Source organism: Triticum aestivum, chromosome 3D (assembly GCF_018294505.1).
Source record: "Triticum aestivum cultivar Chinese Spring chromosome 3D, IWGSC CS RefSeq v2.1, whole genome shotgun sequence".
Classification (NCBI taxonomy): domain Eukaryota; kingdom Viridiplantae; phylum Streptophyta; class Magnoliopsida; order Poales; family Poaceae; genus Triticum; species Triticum aestivum.
This window is the reverse complement of record NC_057802.1, coordinates 422099334-422120340: the sequence shown is the minus strand read 5'-3', so window position 1 is coordinate 422120340 and position 21007 is coordinate 422099334.

Here is a 21007-nt window from a genome sequence, read left to right as displayed (position 1 = left end):
CATCTGAACGGAAACGTTTTCTCTGGATTGACTGTGCGGGATGTACATAAGAACGGAAACGTATTCCTTGGATTGACTGTGTGTGATATACATACGAACGGAAATGTTTTTCTGGGATTCACCGTGTGGGATGTACATACCTACGAAAATGATTTTCTCGGATTACCGTGTGGGATGTACATACCTACGAAAATGATTTTCTCGGATTACCATGTGGGATGTACATACCTACGGAAATGATTGGGTTTCGATGCCTCGCCCGATCGCACACGGCCCCAGCCTGGGTCCCAGGAGGGCCTATCCCCGACGATTTCTGGGTCGTGTGGGAAGGACACCCTATCGCACACACTCACTTGGCCACGGTTACAAATGCCGTCGTGGAAAGGGGTTAAAAACCGTTTGTTTAGGACCGACGCGCACCAGTGATAATGCCTATACTGATGCATTTATTGGGAAAGTCTCCGCTGTCCAAGAAGAGACTAATATTTTGCAGGAAACTATGGAAGAAGAAATTGATGACACTTTGAGCCCATTGGATGAAAAAGATGAGGAGGAGAGCGAAGAATAAAAGGAGGAAGAGCGGATTAGCTACCCGTGCTCACCTTCTAATGAGAGTAACTCTTCAACTCATACATTGCTTAATTTCCCTTCGTGCTTACCGAAGGATTATTGCTATGGTAATTGCTATGATCCCTTGGATTCATTTGAAATATCCCTTTTTGATGAAATTGATGCTTGCTATGCTTGTGGCCATGATGCCAATATGAATGATGCTTATGGAGATGAACTTGCTATAGTTCCTTATGTTAAGAATAAAATTGTTGCTATTGCATCCACACATGATAGTCCTATTTTCTTTTTGAATTCTCCCAACTACACTATATCGGGGAAGTTTGCACTTATTAAGGATTATATTGATGGGTTGCGTTTTACCGTTACACATGATGATTTTGATAGATATAATATGCATGTGCTTGCTGCTCCTACTTGCAATTATTATGAGAGAGGAACTACATCTCTGCCTCTCTATGTTTCCAATACAATAAAATTGCAAGAAACTATTTACTGCTATGTATTGGCCTTTACTTTGTGTGCATGAATTGTTCATTTATGACATGCTGATGCATAGGAAGAGAGTTAGACTTCGTTGTTGCATGATATATACTCCCTCTGTTCGGAAATACTTGTCGGAGGAATGGATGTATCTAGACGTATTTTAGTTCTATATACATATATTTTATCCATTCATTGGACAAGTATTTCTGAACGGAGGGAGTATTACTTTGTGTTCACTACTAAATCACAAATCATTGTTAATTAAAATTGGCTTTGATATACCTTGGGATCCAGCAAGATCCATTACTTGAGCACTTTATGCCTAGATTAATGGCTTTAAAGAAAGCGCTACAAGGGAGACAACCCGGAAGTTTGAGAGTCATTTATTTCTGTTTTGTGCTTTTATAAAGTTTAAAAACAAAAAAAAAAGTGGGGAACCTAAAGCTTTTTCAAAAAGAAAAGTGAAAGTAAGAAAGACGAGCACAGTTGAAGTGGGGGAGCTCCTTGAACTTTGTTCATGCCCATGGAAACTTTGCAAACCTTGATTACAGATAATTTTCAACAAAAAATAATTATCCCCTTGTACAAATCCATTGTATTATAAAAATAATGTGCCAAGATTTGCCTTTAGGATGATTAGATTGCTTGTTTGGTTTGTGCAGTGCAAAAACAGAAACTTTGGCTGTAGTGCGTGAATTTTTTTTTACTGGAACATCAAATGTTTCTAAAACATTTTGAACAGTAATTCTATACAAATTTTTTATTTTGTCCTAATTTTTCAGAATTTTTGAAGTTACAGAAGTATGGTAGATGTTTAGATTGCTACAGATTGTCCTGTTTAAGACATATTTTGTTTTGATGCATTGTTTTGCTAGTTTTGATGAAACTATCAATTTTATCTGTGGTTTAAGCCATAGAAAAGTTATAATACATTAGCTATAATGCAAAAATAAATATTAATGGGTTTGCACAATATTTAAAGTGGTGATTTGTTTTATTATACTAACAGATCTCATGAGGGTTTTGTTAAGTTTTGTGTGATTGAAGTTTTCAAGTTTTGGGTGAGATCGCGATGGATGAAGGAATAAGGAGTGGCAAGAGCCTAAGCTTGGGGATACCGGAGGCACCCCAAGGTAATATTCAAGGACTCCCAAGCAACTAAGCTTGGGGATGCCCCGGAAGGCATCTCCTCTTTCTTATAACGATCATCGATAATTTTACTTGGAGCTATATTTTTATTCGTCACATGATATGCATAAGTCTTGGAGCGTCGTGTGCTTTTTATTTTTATTTTAATAATGAACAATGCTGGTATGACATAGTCCTTGGTTGATTTATAGAATGCTTCATGCACTTCAGTTATATCTTTTGAGTATGGCTTTATAGAATGCTTCATGTGCTTCGCTTATATCATTCGAAGTTTGGATTGCCTGTTTCTCTTCACATTGGAAACCACCATTTGTAGAATGCTCTTTTGCTTCACTTATATTTCTTAGAGCATGGGCATATCTTTTGTAGAAAGAATTCAACTCTCATGCTTCGCTTATACCTACTTAGAGAGTTGACAGGAATTGGTCATTCACATGGTTAGTCATAAAATCCTACATAAAACTTGTAGATCACTGAATATGATATGTTTGATTCCTTGCAATAGTTTTGCAATATAAAGATGGTGATATTAGAGTCATGCTAGTGAGTAATTGTCGATGGTAGAAATACTTGTGTTAAAGTTTGTGATTCACGTAGCATGCACGTATGGTGAACCGTTATGTAACGAAGTTGGAGCATAATTTATTTATTCATTGTCTTCCTTCTGAGTGGCGGTCGGGGATGAGCGATGGCCTTTTCCTACCAATCTATCCCCCAAGGGGCATGTGTGTAGTGCTTTGTTTCGATAGTTAATAAATTTTTGCAATAAGTATGTGAGTTCTTTAAGACTAATGTTGAGTCCATGGATTATACGTGCTCTCACCCTTCCATCACTGCTAGCTTCTTCGGCACCGTGCATTGCCCTTTCTCACCTCGAGAGTTGGTGCAAAATTCACCGGTGCATCCGAACCCCGTGATATGATACGCTCTATCACACATAAGCCTAATTATATCTTCCTCAAAACAGCCACCATACCTATCATCACATTTCCGTAGCCATTCCGAGATATATTGCCATGCAACTTCCATCATCATCATATACATGACTTGAGCATTCATTGTCATATTGCTTTGCATGATCGTAAGATAGCTAGCATGATGTTTTCATGGCTTGTCCATTTTTTGATGTCATTGCTACGCTAGATCATTGCACATACTGGTACACCGCCGTAGGCATTCATATAGAGTCATATCTTTGTTCTAGTATCGAGTTGTAATATTGAGTTGTAAGTAAATAAAAGTGTGATGATCATCATTATTAGAGCATTGTTCCAGTGAGGAAAGTATGATGGAGACTATGATTCCCCCACAAGTCGGGATGAGACTCCGGATGAAAAATAAAAAAAGTCCAAAAAAAGAGAGAGCCAAAAAAGAGAGAAAACAAAAAAATGAGAGAAAAATAGAGAAGGGGCAATGTTACTATCCTTCTACCACACTTGTGCTTCAAAGTAGCACCATGTTCTTCATAGAAAGAGTCTCCTATGTTGTCATTTTCATATACTAGTGCGAAATTTTATTATAGAACTTGGCTTGTATATTCCGATGATGGGCTTCCTCAAATGGCCGAGGTCTTCATGAGCAAGCAAGTTGGATGCACACCCACTTAGTTTCCAGTTTGAGCTTTCATACACTTGTAGCTCTAGTGCATCCATTGCATGGCAATCCCTACTCACTTGCATCGATATCGATTGATGGGCATCTCCATAGCCCATTAATTTGCCTAGTTTATGTGAGACTTTCTCCCTTTTTGTCTTCTCCTCACAACCACCATATTCTATTCCACCTATAGTGCTATATCCATGGCTCACGCTCATCTATTGCGTGGAAGTTCAAAAGTCTTGAGAACATTAAAAGTATGAAACAATTGCTTGGTTTGTCATCGGGGTTGTGCATGATGAAATACTTTGTGTGATGAAGATGGAGCATAGCCAGACTATATGATTTTGTAGGGATAACTTTCTTTGGCCATGTTATTTTGAGAAGACATGATTGCTTTATTAGTATGCTTGAAGTATTATTGTCTTAATGTCAAACGATAGACTATTGCTTTGAATCACTCATGTCTTAATATTCATGCCATGATTAGATTATATGATCAAGATTATGCTAGGTTGCATTCCACATCAAAAATTATCTTTTTTATCAATTACCTACTCGAGGACGAGCAGGAATTAAGCTTGGGGATGCTGATACGTCACCGTCGCATCTATAATTTTTTATTGTTCCATGCCAATAATTTACAACTTTTACATACTTTAGGCAACAATTTATACTCCCTCCATTTTTGTATACAAGGCCACAAACTCAGATTACAGGTACCAAGGTAAAATTTAATGTGTTCCTTTGTAAATTCAGTTTTCTTTTTGTTTAGTGGGATCATTAATACACCACATGCATGCAAGGAAGGGATAGAAAGCTGATTGGAGTGTCATGATGACTGCATGCATGCAAGTATTAAATAGGCTACTAGTTCGAGAAAATATCATTAACTTTTGTCTCGATTATTGTTGGTGGCCTTGTATAGATGCAACATGTATTTTCCATAGTGGCCTTGTATAAGTAAATGGAGGGAGTATGATTTTCTTGGACTAACATATTGATCCAGTGCCAGTTCCTATTTGTTGCATGTTCTTTTTCGCAGAAAACCATATCAAACAGAGTCCAAATGGGATAAAAACTTATGAAGATTTTTTTGGAATATATGTGAATTTTGGGAAGTGGAATCAACGCGAGACGATGCCCGAGGGGCCCACAAGGGTGAGGGGCGCGCCCCAGGGGGTAGGGCGCACCCTAGACCGTTGTGGTCACCCCGTGAGGTGGTTGGTGCCCTTCTTTCGCCGCAAGAAAGCTAATATCTGGATAAAATCGTGTTAAAATTTCAGTCCAATTGAAGTTACGATCACTGGGAATTCAAGAAACGGTGAACGGCCAGAATCTGAGAGCGCAGAAACAAAAGGAAACATAGAGAGAGAGAGCGAGCGAGCGAGCGAGAGAGAGAGAGAGAGAGAGAGAGAGAGAGAGAGAGAGAGAGAGAGAGAGAGAGAGAGAGAGAGAGAGATAGATCTAATCTCGGAGGGGCTCCCACCCCTCCGCCACCATGGAGGCCGTGGACCAGAGGGGAAACCCTTCTCCCATCTAGGGGGGAGGTCAAGGAAGAAGAAGAAAGAGGGGGCTCTCTCCCCCCTCTCCCGGTGGCGCCGGAACGCCGCCGGGGCAATCATCATGTGACGGCAATCTACACCAACAGCTCTGTAATCTTCCCCAACATCTCTATCACCTTCCCCCATATATCTACATCGGTCCACTCTCCCGCAACCCGTTGTACCCTCTACTTGAACATGGTGCTTTATGCTTCATATTATTATCCAATAATGTGTTGCCATCCTATGATGTCTGAGTAGATTTTTGTTGTCCTATCGGTGATTGGTGAATTGCTATGATTGGTCTAATTTGCTTGTGGTTATGTTTCTGTCCTTTAGTGCCATCATATGAGCGCGCGCGTGGATCACACCATAGGGTTAGTTGTATGTTGATAGGACTATGTATTGGAGGGCAAGGGTGATAGCAGCTTCAGCCTAGCATAGAAATTGATGCATACGGGATTGAAGGGGGACCAATATATCTTAATTCTATGGTTGGGTTTTACCTTAATGAACGTTAGTAGTTGCGGATGCTTGCTAATATTTCCAATCATAAGTGCATAGAATTTCAAGTAAGGGATGACATGCTAGCAGTGGCCTTTCCCACATAAAACTTGCTATCGGTCTATTAACGTAGTCAATTGCTTAGGGACAATTCCGCAACTCCTACCACCACTTTTCCACACTCGTTAAACTAACATAATTGTTTATTTATGTAAACAACCCCTAGTTTTTATTTATGTGCTCTTTATTATCTTGCAAACCTATCCTAAAACACCTACAAAGTACTTCTAGTTTCATACTTGTTCTAGGTAAAGCGAACGTTAAGCATGCGTAGAGTTATATCGGTGGTCGATAGAACTTGAGGGAATATTTGTTCTACCTTTAGCTCCTCGTTGGGTTCGACGCTCTTACCTATCGAAAGAGGCTACAACTGATCCCCTATACTTGTGGGTTATCAAGAAGATATTATGCACTACTTTAATAATCCTGAGAAAACCCCATTCAATTATATAATGGAAGACACATTGGATCAAGGTGAATACTTTAGGGATTATCGCTTGACTCAAAAAGGGAAACTGTTATGGGATCAAATTTATATGTTGCATTGGTATGCTTGGAATTTATGCTAGAGATATGATTATACTTATTGCTCTAGGATGAAGGCTCGACACCTTCCCTTTTCTTGTAGATTTAATGATAATAAAACCTTGGCTTCTTATGCTAATGGTATATATGTTTATTATGATGTGGAATGAGTAGAAGAATTAGTTGCTTTTAAGGGTGCTTATGAAATTGAATCTTTGTTTGAAAAGTGTGAATATCTTGATGATGATGTTTACAGACCTGAAAATTATGCTATACTTAAATATTGCTATCAGAATTATGAATATAATTCCGATATTGATGCATTTCTTGAGAAAGTCTCCGCTATCAAAGAAGAGACTAATATTTTGCAGGAATCTATGGAAGAAGAAATTGATGACACTGTGAGCTCATTAGATGAAAAAGATGATGAGGAGAGCGAAAAACAAAAGGAGGAAGAGTGGATTAGCTACCCGTTCCCACCTTCTAATGATAGTAACTCTTCAACTCATACATTGTTTAATTTCCCTTCGTGCTTACTGAAGGATGATTGCTGTGATAATTGCTATGATCCCTTTGATTTGTTTGAAAAATCCCTTTTTTATGAACTTGATGCTTGCTATGCTTGTGGCCATGACGCCAATATGAATGATGCTTATGGAGATGAACTTGCTATAGTTCCCTATGTTAAGAATGAAATTTTTACTATTGCACCCATGCAAGATAGTCCTATTATCTTTTTTAATTCTCCCAACTACACTATACCGGAGAAGTTTGCGTTTATTAAGGATTATATTGATGGGTTGCGTTCTACTATTGCACATGATGATTTTGATAAATATAATATGCATGTGCCTGCTACTCCTGCTTGCAATTATTATGAGAGAGGAACTACATCTCCACCTCTCTATGTTTCCAATACGATAAAATTGCAAGAAACTACTTATGCTACGTATTGGACTTTACTTGATGTGCGTTGATACGTCCATTTTGCATCATGCTTTTATATTGATATTTATTGCATTATGGGATGTTGTTACACACTCTAGCACAATATTTGTCAGGACCGGATTTTCGGGATAGTAATTTCCCAAAAAGACGGCCCATGTGCTCACCAGCCCCAGGATTACTGTTAGCTGATGAGGCACAATCTTGATACAGAAATTCCAAGCAAGGTACAAGATATGTAGTACAAGACCATTGTGGCCTATGAGTACAACAATTGGTTTCTAGCGGTTGATGGCGGAAGCGGTTTGTGGTTCATCAGTGGCCATGGGACTCCATTTCCCACAGGAACAGCTGACCAGGATAACTCCTATCTTTGCGCGGCTGCTATCTCCATTGCGTAGGTTCCGGGGCTGTCGTCGCAACGCTCCTCTCCACGCAAGAAATGTGGCCAAGACAATAGCCAGGGACAAGCCAGTGAGTACTTTGAATGTACTCGCAAACATCATGAAAACAGGTATAACATAGCAGGTGATAATCATGCAGTAACATAATCCGCGATCACTTAGTCAGTCCCAAAATAAAACTCACGAAGCACATAAGCAGGAAATTAAAAATGCACCGATCGGGTGTTTGAAGCGACACCTTGAATGGGTAATAATATAAAGCGTGCCTCAGTCGGGCGTCTGAGCGATGTCACATGAAGGGCTTATATAAAAGAATAACAAACATGCCACAGTCGGGCGTCTGAGCGACACCACATAAAGGGCTTATAAGGTAAATAAATAACAAGCATGCCACAGTCGGGTGTCTCAGCGACACCACATAAAGGGCTTATAAGGTAAATAAATAACAAGCATGCCACAGTCGGGCGTCTCAGCGACACCACATAAAGGGCTTATAAGGTAAATAAATAACAAGCATGCCACAGTCGGGCGTCTCAGCGACACCACATAAAGGGCTTATAAGGTAAATAAATAACAAGCATGCCACAGTCGGGCGTCTCAGCGACACCACATAAAGGGCTTATAAGGTAAATAAATAACAAGCATGCCACAGTCGGGCGTCTCAGCGACACCAGATAAAGGGCTTATAAGGTAAATAAATAACAAGCATGCCACAGTCGGGCGTCTCAGCGACACCACATAAAGGGCTTATAAGGTAAATAAATAACAAGCATGCCACAGTCGGGCGTCTCAGCGACACCACAAAAAGGGCTTATAAGGTAAATAAGCATGGTGAATATCCAGGAGGTAGAACCGTCCCAGGGATACTCAATAATTCAAATAATGTAAATGGTTAGTCCATAATAATAATAACCATAATCATCACAAGTCACAAGTCATGATCCAAGTTCTGGTTTAACAGTTTTTCTCCTCCGAAGACCGACACTAAGACCGACACTTGACCCATCCCAGACTGTAGTCCTTACCCATGGACACGGCTATTCGAATAGATGTATAATCTCTACAGAGGGTGTACTCTTTACCCACGGGTAACGGATTTCTTTAGTCCATCGGGACTAATTCCGTCTACGGTCTTTTAATTGAAAACACACCTAAGCGCACACACCAGCCTAACTTACCGGTGTCTGGAATCACCCACGACACCCATTAAGCAAAACTCTAAGTGGGGATGCTACAACCTCGACTTAGCATGGGATCACAAAATTTATACCGCGCGCAAACTAGGGGAGCTACCCCCTCGGCTCCAACCAGAAACACGCATGCCCCCGGACCAGGTGGCATGCCTACCGGATGCAGCCGGTATCTTCCACCATGGCCTCTCTGTACAGTGTGTGCTAGAAAGGGGTTGACAACTTACTGAACCGTACCCTACCTATGGCAGGGACAAGTGGTAGTACGAAACAAGTATGGGAGGTTACCGGAACAAGACTCGATCTACGGCCGACTCAGGAGGTTTAAGTATTCCCTGCATGGTTAGCATAGCAATGTTCTTCATAGTTTCCCGACAGGGTCACCACCCCTCATGCCCCATCATGCCTTACTGCACATTCTCGCCACAACGAGACGTCAGTCACGGGGTTGTGTTCACCGGAACATAACCTCCTTTCGGACTCCCTCCGAACTATCATCAGGCACATGTGGCATGAGAAGTAGCTACTGTCACCAATGTCACATACATAACAGAAAAGATTTTCACCATGTGCTTATATGCATGAGTATGATTCCACATAAAATAACACCATTCCACATTAGCATAAATGATGGAGTTCTAGAATATTCTAGCAAAACAGCACCCAACTTGTATCATATCTGAGTTCAAGATGCTTGCCTTCAAGGTGTGGAGGGGTGAGGTGCACTCCAAAACTTTTGAAAGTTATAATCTCCCCTCCAAATTCCTATTTTCAAAAATATTCAAATAACACATACTTTAAAAACAGCGCAAAAAGTTGTCCAAGATATTTTTGAAATAAATCTTAAAATAAACTAGGTGGAATTTGAGAGAGGTAGGAAAAAGAATTAATTCATTTGGAGTTTTATTTAGAAAGATATAGCCAGTCAAAATTTCAGTCAAAATCTGATTTTAAAATAAAACAGAAAAGAAAACGTTTCGGACGAAATACGCTTTCGAGAGGGGGACACGTACTTCGGGCTTTACGCCTCCACTTAAAACAGCGCGGGCCGGCTCGGGGTCACTGACAGTGGGTCCAGGGGGCCCACTGGTCAGGTTTGACCAGTCGCCCGCGCCTCCCTCCTCCTCTATCCGAGTGGTGGTGGGCTCCGGTGATCGACGCCGGCGAACGGCGGCTCCCCACGGGGCCCTGGGGGCAGGGATGGATCCGCCAGTCCAGGGCGGTCCTCCCGGTGGTCGCTAGGTTGGCGGGGGTTGAGGAAGTCGCCGGCGGCGAGCTCCGCGGCGGAGGTGGCTTCGGGAGGTTTTGGGGACTAGAGCTACGGTGGTTCCCGATCGTGTTTGAGAGGTGGGGTGGCTCAGCAAGGTTCAGGGGAGTTGAACGGAGGTTCCAGACGGACGGGGGAGGCTCTGGTTGCGACGAGCGGGACCGGAACGTGGCGGCGGCCGAGCTGACCGGAGAGGGGGAAGACGGCCTTCCTTGGTCGATTGCAGGCTATGGAAGCGCTAGGTGGATGGCTTGAGCTTGCCTGAGTGACTGGACGAGCTCGGGGCTCCTCTTATAGGCGGCCAAGGTCGGTTCCGCGGCGGCCGTGGATAAGACCGACGGCGAACCGCCGTTCTGTTGCTGCAGGGCGACGTGGAGGTGATTGGGGTTGGTCGGCGCATTCCGACGAGCTCCCCACTGTTCAAGGGGGCGAGCTGGCGCGCGCGGGTGGCTCGGGCGGTGCCGTCCGCGGCAGAGCCCTGCTGTGGCCGGCCGCTAGCTGCCACGGCCGACCTGACGGCGGCGCTGTGGAGCTCCAGGGGCGGCCTGGAGGGTGCTGGTGAGTGGATGAGGATGAGCGTGGCTCTGCAGGTGAGCAAAGGCCAGGGGCCAGACGCGGCAACCCGTGCGCACGCATGTGCAAAACGCGCGCTCTGGGCGCGCCCAGCGCATGCACGCCAGGTGCTCGACGAAATGCCAGCGCGTGTTAGAGAGCTCGGATGATGCTGGTAGTTAACAGGCCTGGTTTAGGGTTATCTCGGAGCTTAGTGGACAAGTTAGTTAGGTCAGAGGATCAAGCTCACAATGCCAACTAAAAATCATGCCAAATTTGGCCATGCACACAAAGTGCTCGACAGAATGTCATGGGCATCTAGGCATCTATTGGGGTGGCCAAAAACTCCAGATCATAGTCTCTTTAGATGCTAAAGAAGGTGGTAAGGTTAGTTTGGCAAAAACAGAAACTTGTTAGTGCAAGTTTTTGAGAAAACCAATACTAGACAGAAGGAAAAGGGCATCATTTCATGGACCAAACATACTCCAATGGGTCCACTCTCCTGGGCTTAAGGGTTTTGCAGGGTGGTCTATAAGTAGGAAAAAGAGTCATGGGTAAAAGGGCAGGTTAAAATATGGTTGCAGTAGAAAATGCCAAACTGAACCAGAGAGCAAAAGAGGATGATTTGCTCAAATTTTTCAAAGCACACTCATAGGTTTTTGCATAAAGTTGAATTATATACTCCTACTGACCTCCCCTAATTTTGATGGAAGTTTTAAAGGAATATTTAAATAGGTTCTAGTGCAAATTACAAACTGGACCAGATTTGAAAACTTGAGGTAGGGCTCAAAATCTCCAAATGACTAAAAGAGATTTTTGCATAAAAGTGACGTGGGAAAATCACATGACATCTCCAAATTTTGGTGGGAATTTTAAAGAAGTATTTGAAAGGGTTGTAGTGCAAATGAGGCTCTAAAGCTTATAAAAATCATTTTTAAAAGAAGCTCAGGAAAAACAATTATGCAAATAAATCCACTGATAAAAGCAATGTTTTCTTGAGAGGGTATGCAAGTTCAATAATATTTTTGGAAAGTTTTTCACTTGGGGTAAAAACTCCACAATATTAAAGGAAAGAGAGGTTCTGAAATCAAAAGATAAATCCAGAAAATAAAAATTTAATTTCCTGGCAAAATTTTAATTAATAAAACAAGGTAAAAATTTTGGGGTGTTACAATATTTATTGCATTATGGGATGTTGTTACACACTCTAGCACAATACTTATGTATTTTCTCTCTTATGTTACAAGGTTTACTTGAAGAGGGAGAATGCGGGCGACTGGAGTTCTGGACTAGAAAAGGAGCAAATCTGAGAGACCTATTCTGCACAACTCTAAAAGTCCTGAAACTTCACGGAGAATTATTTTGAAATATATAAACAATATTGGGCGAAGAAAGCACCAGAGGGGACCCACCAGGCAACCACAAGGGTGGGGGGCGCGCCCCCTACCTTGCCGCCCACCTGGCAGGCCCCCGGTGCCCATCTTCTGCTATATGAAGGATTTTTACCTGGAAAAAATCAAGAGGAAGCTTTCGGGATGAAGCGTCGCCGTCACGAGGTGGAACTTGGGCAGAACCAATCTAGGGCTCCGACGGAGCTGTTCTGCCGGGGAAACTTCCCTCCCGGAGGGGGAAATCGAAGCCATCGTCATCACCAATGATCCTCTCATCGAGAGGGGGTCAATATCCATCAACGTCTTCACCAACACCATCTCCTCTCAAACCCTAGTTCATCTCTTGTATCTGATCTTTGTCTCAAAACCTCATGTTGGTGCCTGTGGGTTGCTAGTAGTGTTGATTACTCCTTGTAGTTGATGCTAGTGAAGGAAATATGCCCTAGAGGCAATAATAAAGTATTATATATTTCCTTATATCATGATAAATGTTTATTATTCATGCTAGAATTGTATTAACCGGAAAAATAATACATGTGTGAATACATAGACAAACAGAGTGTCACTAGTATGCCTCTACTTGACTAGCTCGTTAATCAAAGATGGTTATGTTTCCTAGCCATAGACATGACTTGTCATTTGATTAACGGGATCACCTCATTAGGAGAATGACGTGATTGACATGACCCATTACGTTAGCTTAGCACCCGATCGTTTAGTATGTTGCTATTGCTTTCTTCATGACTTATACATGTTCCCATGACTATGAGATTATGCAACTCCCGTTTACCGGAGGAACACTTTGTGTGCTACCAAACGTCACAACGTAACTGGGTGATTATAAAGGTGCTCTACAGGTGTCTCCAAAGGTACTTGTTGGGTTGGCGTATTTCGAGATTAGGATTTGTCACTCCGATTGTCGGAGAGGTATCTCTGGGCCCACTCAGTAATGCACATCACTATAAGCCTTGCAAGCATTGTGACTAATGAGTTAGTTACGGGATGATGTATTACGGAACGAGTAAAGAGACTTGCCGGTAACGAGATTGAACTAGGTATCGAGATACCGACGATCGAATCTCGGGCAAGTAACATACCGATGACAAAGGGAACAACGTATGTTGTTATGCGGTCTGACCGATAAAGATCTTCGTAGAATATGTGGGAGCCAATATGGGCATCCAGGTCCCGCTATTGGTTATTGACCGGAGAGGTGTCTCGGTCATGTCTACATAGTTCTCGAACCCAAAGGGTCCGCACGCTTAAAGTTACGATGACAGTTTTATTATGAGTTTATGTATGTTGATGTACCGAAGGAGTTCGGAGTCCCGGATGAGATCGGGGACATGACGAGGAGTCTCGAAATGGTCGAGACGTAAAGATCGATATATTGGACGACTATATTCGGACTTCGGAAAGGTTCCGAGTGATTCGGGTATTTTTCGGAGTACCGGAGAGTTACGGGAATTCGTATTGGGCCTTAATGGGCCATACGGGAAAGGAGAGAAAGACCCCAAAGGGTGGCCGCACCCCTCCCCATGGGCTAGTCCGAATTGGACTAGGGAGGGGGGCGCCCCCTTCCTTCTTTCTCCTTCCCCCTTCCCTTCTCCTACTCCCACAAGGAAAGGAGGAGTCCTACTCCCGGTGGGAGTAGGACTCCCCCCTTTGGCGCGCCTCTCTCTTGGCCGGCTGCCTCCTCCTTGCTCCTTTATATACGGGGGCAGGGGGCACCCCATAGACACAACAATTGATCCTTGAGATCTCTTAGCCGTGTGCGGTGCCCCCCTCCACCAAATTACACCTTGATAATACCGTTGTGGAGCTTAGGCGAAGCCCTGCGTCGGTGGAACATCATCATCGTCACCACGCCGTCGTGCTGACGAAACTCTCCCTCAACACTCGGCTGGATCGGAGTTCGAGGGACGTCATCGAGCTGAACGTGTGTAGAACTCGGAGGTGCCGTACGTTCGGTACTTGATCGGTCGGATCGTGAAGACGTACGACTACATCAACCGCGTTGTGATAACGCTTCCGCTGTCGGTCTACGAGGGTACGTGGACAACACTCTCCCCTCTCGTTGCTATGCATCACCATGATCTTGCGTGTGCGTAGGAATTTTTTTTTGAAATTACTACGTTTCCCAACAGTGGCATCCGAGCCTGGTTTTATGCGTTGATGCTTTGCACGAGCAGAACACAAGTGAGTTGTGGGCGATATAAGTCATACTGCTTACCAGCATGTCATACTTTGGTTCAGCGGTATTGTGAGATGAAGCGGCCCGGACCGACATTACGCGTACGTTTACGCGAGACTGGTTTCACCGTTCGGAGCACTCGTTGCTTAAAGGTGACTGGCGGGTGTCTGTCTCTCTCACTTTAGTTGAACCGAGTGTGGCTACGCCCGGTCCTTGCGAAGGTTAAAACAGCACCAACTTGACAAACTATCGTTGTGGTTTTGATGCGTAGGTAAGAACGGTTCTTGATAAGCCCGTAGCAGCCACGTAAAACTTGCAACAACAAAGTAGAGGACGTCTAACTTGTTTTTGCAGGGCATGCTGTGATGTGATATGGTCAAGACATGATGTGATATAATGTGTTGTATGAGATGATCATGTTTTGTAATCGAGTTATCGGCAACTGGCAGGAGCCATATGGTTGTCGCTTTATTGTATGAGATGCAATCGCCATGTAATAGTTTTACTTTATCACTAAGCGGTAGCGATAGTCGTAAAAGCAATAAGTTGGCGAGACGACAACGATACTACGATGGAGATCAAGGTGTCGAGCCGGTGACGATGGTGATCATAATGGTGCTTCGGAGATGGAGATCACAAGCACAAGATGATGATGGCCATATCATATCACTTATATTGATTGCATGTGATGTTAATCCTTTATGCATCTTATCTTGCTTTGTTTGACGGTAGCATTATAAGATGATCTCTCACTAAAATTTCAAGACAAAAGTGTTCTCCCTGAGTATGCACCGTTGCGAAAGTTCTTCGTGCTGAGACACCACGTGTTAATCGGGTGTGATAGGCTCTACGTTCAAATACAACGGGTGCAAAACAGTTGCACACGCGGAATACTCAGGTTAAACTTGACGAGCCTAGCATATACAGATATGGCCTCGGAACACAGAGACCGAAAGGTCGAGCGTGAATCATATAGTAGATATGATCAACATAGTGATGTTCACCATTGAAACTACTCCATCTCACGTGTTAATCGGTCATGGTTTAGTTGCTTTGGATCACGTAATCACTTAGATGATTAGAGAGATGTCTATCTAAGTGGGAGTTCTTAAGTAATATGATTAATTGAACTTAAATTTATCATGAACTTAGTCCTGATAGTATTTTGCAAATTATGTTGTAGATCAATAGCTCGCGTTGTTGCTTCCCTGTTTATTTCTGATATGTTCCTAGAGAAAAATTATGTTGAAAGATGTTAGTAGCAAAGATGTGGATTGGATCCGTGATCTGAGGATTATCCTCATTGCTGCACAGGAAAAATTATTTCCTTGATGCACCGCTAGGTGACAGACCTATTGTAGGAGCAGATGCAGACGTTATGAACGTTTGGCTAGCTCAATATGATGACTACTTGATAGTTTAGTGCACCATGCTTAACGGCTTAGAATCGGGACTTCAAAGACGTTTTGAATGTCATGGACCATATGAGATGTTCCAGGAGTTGAAGTTAATATTTCAAGCAAATACCCGATTTGAGAGATATGAAGTCTCCAACAAGTTCTATAGCTAAAAGATGGAGGAGAATCGCTCAACTAGTGAGCATGTGCTCAGATTGTCTGGGTACTACAATCGCTTGAATCAAGTGGGAGTTAATCTTCCAGATAAAATAGTGATTGACAGAATTCTCTAGTCACCATCACCAAGTTAGTAGAACTTCGTGATGAACTATAGTATGCAAGGGATGACGAAAGTAATTCCCAAGCTCTTCGTGATGCTGAAATCGACGAAGGTAGAAATCAAGAAAAACATCAAGTGTTGATGGTTAACAAGACCACTAGTTTCAAGAAAAGGGCAAAGGGATAGAAGGGGAACTTCAAGTAGAACGGCAAGCAAGTTGCTGCTCAAGTGAAGAAGCCTAAGTCTGGTCCTAAGCCTGAGACTATGTGCTTCTACTGCAAAGGAACTGGTCACTGGAGGCGGAACTGCCCCAAGTATTTGGTGGATAAGAAGGATGGCAAAGTGAACAAAGGTATATTGGATATACATGTTATTGATGTGTACTTACTAGTGTTTATAGCAACCCCTCAGTATTTGATACTGGTTCAGTTGCTAAAGAGTAGTAACTCGAAAACGGAGTTGCAGAATAAACAGAGACTAGTAAAAGGCGAGGTGACGATGTGTGTTGGAAGTAGTTCCAAGATTGATATGATCATCATCGCACACTCCCTATACTTTCGGGATTAGTGTTGAAACTAAATAAGTGTTATTTGGTGTTTGCGTTGAGCATGAATATGATTTGATCATGTTTATTGCAATACGGTTATTCATTTAAGTTAGAGAACAATTGTTGTTCTGTTTACATGAATAAAAACCTTTTATGGTCATACACACCAACGAAAATGATTTGTTGGATCTCAGTGATACACATATTCATAATATTGAAGCCAAAAGATGCAAAGTTAATAATGATAGTGCAACTTATTTGTGGCACTGCCGTTTAGGTCATATTGGTGTAAAGCGCATGAAGAAACTCCATACTGATGGGATTTTGGAATCACTTGATTATGAATCACTTGATGCTTGCGAACCGTGCCTCATGGGCAAGATGACTAAAACGCCGTTCTCCGGAACTATGGAGAGAGCAACAGATTTGTTGGAAATCATACATACAGATGTATGTGGTCCGATGAATATTGAGGCTCGCAGCAGGTATCATTATTTTCTGATCTTCACAGATGATTTGAGCAGATATAGGTATATCTACTTGATGAAACACAAGTCTGAAACATTTGAAAAGTTCAAAGTATTTCAGAGTGAAGTGGAGAATCATCGTAACAAGAAAATAAAAGTTTCTACGATATGATCGCAGAGGTAAAATATTTGAGTTACGAGTTTGGCCTTCAGTCAAAACAAAGTGAAATAGTTTCACTACTCACGCCACCCGGAACACCACAGCGTAATGGTGTGTCTGAACGTCGTAATCGCACTTTACTAGATATGGTGCGATCTATGATGTCTCTTACTGATTTACCGCTATCGTTTTGGGGTTATGCTTTAGAGATGGCTGCATTCACTCTAAATAGGACACCATCGAAATCCGTTGAGACGACGCCTTATGAACTATGGTTTGGCAAGAAACCAAAGTTGTCGTATCTTAATGTTTGGGGTTGCGATGCTTATGTGAAGAAACTTCAACCTGATAAGCTCGAACCTAAATCGGAGAAATGTGTCTTCATAGGATACCCAAAGGAGACCGTTGGGTACACCTTCTATCACAGATCCGAAGGCAAGATATTTGTTGCTAGAAATGGATCCTTTCTAGAGAAGGAGTTTCTCTCGAAAGATGTGAGTGAGAGGAAAGTAGAACTTGATGAGGTAACCGTACCTGCTCCCTTATTGGAAAGTAGATCATCGCAGAGATCGGTTTCTGCGACACCTACACCAAGTAGTGAGGAAGTTAATGATAATGATCATGAAACTTCAGATCAAGTTATTACTGAACTTCGTAGGTCAACTAGATCAAGATCCGCACCAGAGTGGTACGGTAATCCTGTTCTGGAGGTCATGTTACTAGACCATGGCGAACCTACGAACTATGAAGAAGCGATGGTGAGCCCAGATTCCGCAAAATGGCTTGAAGCCATGAAATCCGAGATAGGATCCATGTATGAGAACAAAGTATGGACTTTGGTTGACTTGCCCGATGGTCGGCAAGCCATTGAAAATAAATGGATCTTCAAGAAGAAGACTGACGCTGATGGTAATGTTACTATCTATAAAGCTCGACTTGTTGCGAAAGGTTTGCGACAAGTTCAAGGGATTGACTACGATGAGACCTTCTCACCCGTAGCGATGCTTAAGTCTGTCCGAATCATGTTAGCAATTGCCGCATTTTATGATTATGAAATTTGGCAAATGGATGTCAAAACTGCGTTCCTGAATGGATTTCTGGAAGAAGAGTTGTATATGATGCAACCGGAAGGTTTTGTCGATCCAAAGGGAGCTAACAAAATATGCAAGCTCCACCGATCCATCTATGGACTGGTGCAAGCATCTCGGAGTTGGAATATATACTTTGATAAGTTTATCAAAGAATATAGTGTTATACAGACTTGCGGTGAAGCCTGTATTTACAAGAAAGTGAGTGGGAGCACTACAGCATTTCTGATAAGTATATGTGAAGGACATATTGTTGATTAGAAATAATGTAGAATTATTCTGCAAAGCATAAAGGAGTGTTTGAAAGAAGTTTTTCAAAGATAGACCTCGGTGAAGCTGCTTACATATTGAGCATCAAGATCTATAGAGATAGATCAAAACGCTTGATAAGTTTTTTCAATGAGTACATACCTTAACAAGATTTTGAAGTAGTTCAAAATAGAACAGTCAAAGAAAGAGTTCTTGCCTGTGTTACAAGGTGTGAAATTGAGTAAGACTCAAAGCCCGACCACGGCAGAAGATAGAAAGAGAATGAAAGTCATTCCCTATGCCTTGGCCATAGGTTCTATAAAGTATGCCATGCTGTGTACCAGATCTATTGTATACCCTACACTGATTTTGGCAAGGGAGTACAATAGTGATCTAGGAGTAGATCACTGGACAGCGGTCAAAATTATCCTTAGTGGAATAAGGATATGTTTCTCGATTATGGAAGTGACAAAAGGTTCATCGTAAAGGGTTACGTCGATGCAAGTTTTGACACTAAATCTAGATGACTCTGAGTCTCGGTCTAGATACATATTGAAACTGGGAGCCATTAGCTAGAGTAGCTCCATGCAGAGCATTGTAGACATAGAAATTTGCAAAATACTTACGGATCTGGATGTGACAGACCCGTTGACTAAAATTATCTCACAATCAAAACATGATCACACCTTAGTACTCTTTGGGTGTTAATCACATAGCGATGTGAACTAGATTATTGACTCTAGTAAACCCTTTGAGTCTTGGTCACATAGAGATGTGAACTATGGGTGTTAATCACATGGTGATGTGAATTATTGATGTTAAATCACATGGCGATGTGAACTAGATTATTGACTCTAGTGCAAGTGGGAGACTGAAGGAAATATGCCCTAGAGGCAATAATAAAGTATTATATATTTCCTTATATCATGATAAATGTTTATTATTCATGCTAGAATTGTATTAACCGGAAAAATAATACATGTGTGAATACATAGACAAACAGAGTGTCACTAGTATGCCTCTACTTGACTAGCTCGTTAATCAAAGATGGTTATGTTTCCTAGCCATAGACATGACTTGTCATTTGATTAACGGGATCACCTCATTAGGAGAATGACGTGATTGACATGACCCATTACGTTAGCTTAGCACCCGATCGTTTAGTATGTTGCTATTGCTTTCTTCATGACTTATACATGTTCCCATGACTATGAGATTATGCAACTCCCGTTTACCGGAGGAACACTTTGTGTGCTACCAAACGTCACAACGTAACTGGGTGATTATAAAGGTGCTCTACAGGTGTCTCCAAAGGTACTTGTTGGGTTGGCGTATTTCGAGATTAGGATTTGTCACTCCGATTGTCGGAGAGGTATCTCTGGGCCCACTCAGTAATGCACATCACTATAAGCCTTGCAAGCATTGTGACTAATGAGTTAGTTACGGGATGATGTATTACGGAACGAGTAAAGAGACTTGCCGGTAACGAGATTGAACTAGGTATCGAGATACCGACGATCGAATCTCGGGCAAGTAACATACCGATGACAAAGGGAACAACGTATGTTGTTATGCGGTCTGACCGATAAAGATCTTCGTAGAATATGTGGGAGCCAATATGGGCATCCAGGTCCCGCTATTGGTTATTGACCGGAGAGGTGTCTCGGTCATGTCTACATAGTTCTCGAACCCAAAGGGTCCGCACGCTTAAAGTTACGATGACAGTTTTATTATGAGTTTATGTATGTTGATGTACCGAATGAGTTCGGAGTCCCGGATGAGATCGGGGACATGACGAGGAGTCTCGAAATGGTCGAGACGTAAAGATCGATATATTGGACGACTATATTCGGACTTCGGAAAGGTTCCGAGTGATTCGGGTATTTTTCGGAGTACCGGAGAGTTACGGGAATTCGTATTGGGCCTTAATGGGCCATACGGGAAAGGAGAGAAAGACCCCAAAGGGTGGCCGCACCCCTCCCCATGGGCTAGTCCGAATTGGACTAGGGAGGGGGGCGCCCCCTTCCTTCTTTCTCCTTCCCCCTTCCCTTCTCCTACTCCCACAAGGAAAGGAGGAGTCCTACTCCCGGTGGGAGTAGGACTCCCCCCTTTGGCGCGCCTCTCTCTTAGCCGGCTGCCTCCTCCTTGCTCCTTTATATACGGGGGCAGGGGGCACCCCATAGACACAACAATTGATCCTTGAGATCTCTTAGCCGTGTGCGGTGCCCCCCTCCACCAAATTACACCTTGATAATACCGTTGCGGAGCTTAGGCGAAGCCCTGCGTCGGTGGAACATCATCATCGTCACCACGCCGTCGTGCTGACGAAACTCTCCCTCAACACTCGGCTGGATCGGAGTTCGAGGGACGTCATCGAGCTGAACGTGTGTAGAACTCGGAGGTGCCGTACGTTCGGTACTTGATCGGTCGGATCGTGAAGAC